The sequence below is a fragment of the Palaemon carinicauda genome, chromosome 7 (assembly GCF_036898095.1).
Source record: "Palaemon carinicauda isolate YSFRI2023 chromosome 7, ASM3689809v2, whole genome shotgun sequence".
Lineage (NCBI taxonomy): Eukaryota > Metazoa > Arthropoda > Malacostraca > Decapoda > Palaemonidae > Palaemon > Palaemon carinicauda.
This window is the reverse complement of record NC_090731.1, coordinates 129,762,820-129,770,260: the sequence shown is the minus strand read 5'-3', so window position 1 is coordinate 129,770,260 and position 7,441 is coordinate 129,762,820.

Below are 7,441 nucleotides of genomic sequence, written 5' to 3'. Positions count from 1 at the left end.
TGACAAGTTCACAAGACAGACAATATCACAGAGGAAAAACCGGACAGGAATTTTCATGTTCGTTTTAGTGCGAGGGAGGAGCGAAGATACAAGCATAATATATACAAAAGGAATTATGTACAATTGTGTGAAACACGGTTGGTACATGGCTCCCCCCCCTAAAAATGACATACTGTACATGTTAAATAGGGCGCCCTGATCTAGAGAGGCGAACTGAAGGCGGGTCATCTGGCAGAAGATAAGCAGGTTTTAGACGATCAATGGAGACCCAGTCTTCTTTGCCCCGAATGTTTAGGAGGAATGCTTTCGGACTGCGTCGGATCACAAGGAAAGGTCCCGTGTAAGGGGGCGTTAACGGTGGCTTGCTGGTGTCGTTGCGCAGGAAGACGTGCGTTGCAGAGTGCAAGTCCGTTGGTATGTGATGCTTTGCTGGGGGCTTGTAAGTCTGGCGGCACGGAGTAAATTTTCCCACGACGTGACGTATGCGCTGGAGATCGTCGGAGGAGGTTGTAGAAGGAAAAAACTCGGCAGGGACGACCAACGGGTCGCCATACACCATTTCGGCTGCCGAGACGTCGAGGGCGTCTTTGGGAGTGGTCCTTAGTCCAAGGAGGACCCAGGGAAGCTGAGTAAACCAGTTGCAATCCTTGCAGCGGGACATCAAAGCTGCTTTGAGGGTGCGATGAAAACGTTCAACCATTCCATTGGCAGCGGGGTTGTAGGCCGTTGTCTGATGTAGGGTGATGCCCAGGAGATTCGCTAATGACGTCCATAATTGAGAGGTGAAAGTGGTTCCCCTGTCAGAAGTAATATGCTCAGGGATACCGAATCTTGAAATCCATCCAGAGAGTAAGGCAGATGTACATGAGGCGGACGTTGCAGTTTCTATGGGAATGGCTTCAGGCCAACGAGTGGAGCGGTCGATGACGGTAAACAGGCAACGATGTCCTTGCGATGTGGGTAGGGGGCCTACAACGTCGACGTGAATGTGTGCGAAACGACGCTGAGGTTGAGGAAAGGTGCCCACTCCTGAATCCGTGTGTCGATGTACTTTGGAAGTTTGGCAAGAAGTACAGGCGCGGACCCAATCCTTAGCATCCTTAGAAATGCCGTGCCAAATGAACTTTGCCTTCAGCAGCTGTGCAGTAGAACGGCACGAGGGATGTGAAAGGCCGTGGATAAAATCAAACACCTGTCGGCGCATGGGAGCAGGAATCCAAGGTCGCGGTCTACCAGTACTGACGTTACAGAGGAGGGTGGTGTTGGAGTTTTCGAGGGGAAAATCCTCCCAACGGAGGGACGTGCAGGATGTCCTACAAGCTTGATACTCTGGATCCTGTCGTTGGGCTTCAGCCAGGGCGTTGTAATCCAATCCCAGTTGAACGGCAGCCAATGTGTTTCTTGACAGGGCATCGGCAACGGGATTCATTTTCCCAGGGACGTATTGGAGGGTGCAATTGTATTCAGCCACGGCGGAGAGATGTCGGCGTTGACGTGCGGACCAGGCGTCAGACTGTCGAGTGAAGGCGTGCACCAGAGGCATGTGGTCTGTGCGAATGACGAAGGGCGTACCTTCTAAGAAATGGCGAAAGTGATGGACAGCCAAGTGCACCGCCAGCAATTCTAGATCGAAGGTAGAATAACCCGATTCTGCCTTGGACAGCTTTCTGCTGAAGAAGGCCAATGGGCGGGGCGAGCCTTTGACCACCTGCTCGAGTACTGCACCAATAGCGACATCGCTGGCATCGGTGGAGAGAAGGAGAGGGGCGTGTGGGATAGGAAAAGTGAGAGCCGCAGCAGTTGATAGGGCCTTCTTTGCATTGCAGAAGGCCGCTTCTTGAAGGGGACCCCACTTCAAATCCTTTGGCTTGCCCTTGAGGGAGGCGTAGAGGGGAGCAAGAGTGGCGGCAATGGCTGGCAGAAAGCGGTGATAATAGTTGATCATGCCCAAGAGTTCCTGCAGAGCTTTGACGGTCGAGGGCGTGGGGAAATTCTGAACGGCTGCTACCTTCTCAGGGAGGGGATGGACTCCTTTAAGAGTGATACGGTGCCCTAAGAACGACACTTCGTTGGCGCCAAAGGTACACTTGTCGTACCAGACTACAAGGCCGTTTTGTTGCAGGCGGTCGAGCATGATGCGCAGGTGACGGAGGTGTTCCTCTTTTGAGGAGGAGAACACAAGTATGTCGTCCACATAACATACACAGAAAGGGAGGTCCCCTAAGATGCCATCCATGAGACGTTGAAACGTTGCCCCAGCATTACGAAGGCCAAAACAGGAGTAATTGAAGGTGTATGTGCCAAACGGAGTGGTGATGGCGGTCTTGGGGATGTCTTCTGGGTTCATAGGCACCTGATAATACCCCTTCAGGAGGTTGAGCGTAGAGAAAACCTTTGCTTTGTGCAGGTAGGAGGTTACATCGGCAATGTTTGGGAGGGGGTAGTGATCCGGTTCTGTTTGCATGTTCAGGCGCCTGTAATCCCCGCACGGACGGAGGGAGCCGTCTTTCTTCAGAACGATGTGTAAGGGTGACGACCATAGGCTGGAGGCCTTTTGGCAAAGGCTCATTTTCTCCATTTCGGCGAACGTCTGTTTGGCGGCTGCCAATCGTTCTGGTGCCAGACGTCTGAATTTTGCGAAGACTGGGGGTCCCGTCGTCTTGATATGGTGATAAATACCGTGCTTGGCAGGAACCGTGGGCGTTTGGCGAAGTTCTGGACGGAAAACTTCCGGGTACGACGTGAGGAGGTGGGCGTAGGCATCCGTGGGTGCGCTGATGTGGAGAGCGAGGTTAGAGGGGGCGGGTTGAAGAGGTGTCGACAAGTACGAGTCTGCGTTGACCAATCGTCGGTGGGCGACATCGACCAGAAGGTGGAAATGAGAGAGGAAATCCGCACAGAGGATTGGCATTGTGACGTCAGCAACGAGAAACTTCCAATTGAATTTACCGTTTCCGAACGATAATGTGAGGTTCTCGTAACCGTAGGTGGGTATCGCAGATCCGTTGGCAGCTACCAAGCGGACGTCGGCAGATGTAGACAGACTACGTTGTGCCTTGAAGAGTTTCCTTGGCAAAAGGGAACGACAAGCACCCGTGTCTACCAAAAATTGCACGCCCGTTCCTGCATCCTGTAAAAAGAAAAGATTAGAAACATGGGAGGCCACCGCCACAAGCGATGGCCTACTTACACGTTTTTTGGCCACTGACAATCTTTGGCACATTTCTACGCGGTTGCCCCGAATCTGAAGTGGTAGTAGCAAAACTGCAGTGGATGGGAGGTAGTAAGTGGCTGTAGAAGTCGTTCGTTGGGGCGCGAGCGATTGGTGGGTGGTGGGCGGCTTTGTCGCCGCTTCGGCACGTCACGGGGTAGGCGTGTATGTCCTACGGCATTCATGTCAGCTTCGGTTGACGTTGAATAGGCATCCTCGTCGTCAGGGGTGGAGGCGTTGATGGAGGTCTTGAAGTGGCTGTCCATAAGGGCGTCGGCTTTGGTCATCAAGTCCTTTATGGGTAAACTATCGACATCGGGTATGGCAGCGCGCACAGGTTCAGGTAAACGGCGTATCCAAAGGGCACGGAGTAGGTTCAACTCACGAGGAGAGCCGTCTGCGGCAGGTTGAAGGCGAGCGACACTGGTCATTTCCCTGAGGGCAAGCGAAGCCCTTTGGTCCCCCAACGGTTGTTGCGAGAGCTGAAAAAGCTTTGCTATACGGGCGGCTGGTGACGGCGAGTACTGCTGCAGAAGGTATGATTTGAGGTCGTCATACGTTATTTGGGTGTCTCCTTGTTCACAAAGCCAGTCGGATATTTCTGGGAAGGTGTCCTCGGGTATCGCTGCGAGAACATAATCCGCTTTGGTGGTTGAGCGAGTCACGCCCCTGATACGAAAGTGGACTTCTGCGAGCTGAAACCAAGCAAACGCCTCTCCGCTGGCAAACGATGAAAGTTTGAATGGAGCGGCCGCAGCACCAACTGCTGTAGAGTCCGCCATAGTACCAACGATGAAGGGGCGAGGGGGTGGGGGTGGAAGGCGGTGGGAGCGAGTCGACTTCCGGGGTCACCAATGTGACGGGCCGAGAGAGGAGTTGTGAAATCAAAGGCAGATTGGAAACGACTGAGTTATATTGTTGTGGAACACTCTCCTTATATACAAAACCTCAAGGCAACAGGACATGACAAGTTCACAAGACAGACAATATCACAGAGGAAAAACCAGACAGGAATTTTCATGTTCGTTTTAGTGCGAGGGAGGAGCGAAGATACAAGCATAATATATACAAAAGGAATTATGTACAATTGTGTGAAACACGGTTGGTACAATATATATATATATATATATATATATATATATATATATATAAAGAAATAAGTGTAACCTACCAGTATTTTTTTTTTAATCCACCGTCGTGCGGGCCTTTTCTCTTTGAAGACCTTGCCTGAATGAGTCTTGTATAAATTTTCAGCACTGTAGCGACAGGTGCACTGTAAAAAGTTCAAGGTACAGAAAGGGTATAACGAGTGAGCTGGGGTTTATATACATGTAAAACACCCTAAGGCTCAAAAATACCCCTCTACAGCAGGAGGCAGGGTATTTTTTGTGAATAATATACCCTCTATTGTACTTTGTCTTAAAATGGGCTTGGTAAGTTTGTGTGATCATGTCATGAAATGAACTTTTACTCTGTATTAAATCACCATATTGTTACACTGATAGTGTAATGCACCAAAAAAGTTACTAACAACATATTGGTTTTGAGTTATGGATAGTTTTGAAGCAAGTTCCTACAAAATGCGGTACTTGGCAATTTGTATTGTTGCCGTCTCGAGATTCTTCGAGAGCCAGGGAATTTGGCGGGAAATTTCAGTGGCGTCTGGACTCTGCGTCTGCTCAGCAGTGAAGATAAATTGCTCCAATTAGCGTCATCGGGATTATAATATCTACACTACATTTCATCTGTTAACCAAGGTAAGAACACTAACTGTCCATCTATGCAAGCATAAACAGTGGTTACGAATAAAAATTGTCAGACATCATCATTAGTTTTGCATTCAGGCTGTGATAGTCTGAAAAATCATTATTACTAACACCGGGGAAAGTAAGTAAGAAATTATCATTAGTACTTAATTATGAGAGAGAGAGAGAGAGAGGGAGAGAGAGAGAGAGAGAGAGAGAGAGAGAGAGAGAGAGAGAGAAGCTGTCTGGGAGGAAAAAAACCATAAACAACGTATTCAGCTAAACGTTAATAACATTACGATTACGCATAGTCTGTAAGCAAACACTGACGCCAATGATTTCTTAATCAGTTTGACTTGAGGTAGTTAGGTATTTATGCATGATATTTTTTCCTTTCTTTTCTATATATATATATATATATATATATATATATATATATATATATATATATATATATATATATATATATATATATATATTTATATATATATATATATATATATATATATATATATATATATATATATATATATATATATATATACATATATATATATATATATATATATATATATATATATATATATATATATATATATATATATATAAATATTTATATATTCAGGCACACACACACTAACAAATATTTTCTTTTCACAGATTTCTGCGTACGGTTTGCTTTGCAGCTTCTGCCATCACTCTTTATATTATATATATACTTTTGATTTTCAAGTGTAATGGAAATAATAAATTGATAAACCAAACTTTTAAAATCATTGACCTTATTACTTTATTTACTTATAAGCTATTACTACACCTATATAATGGTGGAATAGATATTAATTATAAAATCATAATTAATATACACGGGTATTTATGTCGTATAGAATACCCTGTAAAAGGGTATTCTTTACCTACGATACACCCCTAAGTAAGGGTATCTCAAGTATATGTTATACCCTTGTTATGGGTATATTGTAAAGGGTATATTATAGTTCTTATATACCCCGATAGGGTATGCTATTTTAACCACTAGAAATACCCTTTTTCTACCCCTTTTATACCCTTAATTTTTTAGTGTGTGAGAATGGTCTCTCACAGTTGTTTCTGTGGTATGTCCTGTAAAAGAGCCAAGGCCTCGGGAGGTCTGGGGCGATGGCACGGGAGAGGCCTTGGGTATGTGTACTGAATTTGTTGGCATTCCCTTTAAACGAGAAACATTAAGGGTATGGAGTTTTCCATCCTGAGGTTTCGTGTCGCTTCTGTTTTCTGTCTCGTTGCTCTGTACGGTGGAACTTTATCGAGATACCCCCCCCCCTTCTCTCTCTCTCTCTCTCTCTCTCTCTCTCTCTCTCTCTCTCTCTCTCTCTCTCTCTCTCTCTCTCTCTCTCTCTTTGAATTTAATTGGTTTGTTTTGATGTTCTTTTTAAGAGGCATTTGAATCCCACGTGTTTATAGGTTTATGGTTTTCCCCCACAGAAAATAACTTTAATCGTGTAATTACTAGAGAAAGCAAAAGCAGTTTGCCTTTAACAAAAACTTGCTGAATTTGCGTAATAAGTATATACTGATGACATTGATGATGACGATGAATGCAGTTCAAATATATCATAATGAATAGGTTTTCCATTTTTAGACGATTCCCTAATGAGCCCAGTCATCACAGGATGAGCTTGCCAAGTCTTTCTAAATAGTCTCCGGTAAATCTGTCCTGAAATAATTGGCAACTTTATCATGTATTGTGGGCGTAGCTTCTTCTGTAACTTAGAGACGCTTTAAAATGTTTTCCATCACATCGACAGTTACAACACTTTGTTATGGTGCATGTGGGTTATATCGTGGAGAAAGGAATCTTCTACGAAAGGAAATTTTGAACTAGTGCCTTAGCAATAACAACGAATTTATTCACAGAAAACTATTAAGGAGATTGATTAAACAGCAGATATGGGGTTTGATCCCTTTTCAGCATAAGATGCTTGCTTACGTTGGGACTTCCTTTAAAAAGGTGGTATATTATGTTTCCGTTGTCAGCTGATACGCTCGTATTTGATACTTGTGCTAATCTTATAGTTTTTATCTCTCTCTCTCTCTCTCTCTCTCTCTCTCTCTCTCTCTCTCTCTCTCTCTCTCTGTCAACGGTGGCCGTTGGGAAAATGGCATACATTTGGCAACAACACCTACGCGAACAAGTTCTCATGGCAAACATAGGCTAGCTATGAAGACTGTACACTCATGCAATCTTTGTACTTGAAAGAAGAAAGAAAGTTCAACGTTTGTACCTTGTATTCACTAAAGAATGTAGAATTTGTGTAAAAAGAAAAAAAAAAGCATTTTCTGTATATATCACTTTCATACAATAGCTTTGATAATATTTACAGAGCTGTTATTTCAAGTTCATCGGTATAACTTAATTATCTGGATGATATACGTATATCATGTATGTATATGTATATATGGGGGATTTGCATACTCAAGTCGGTAAGAA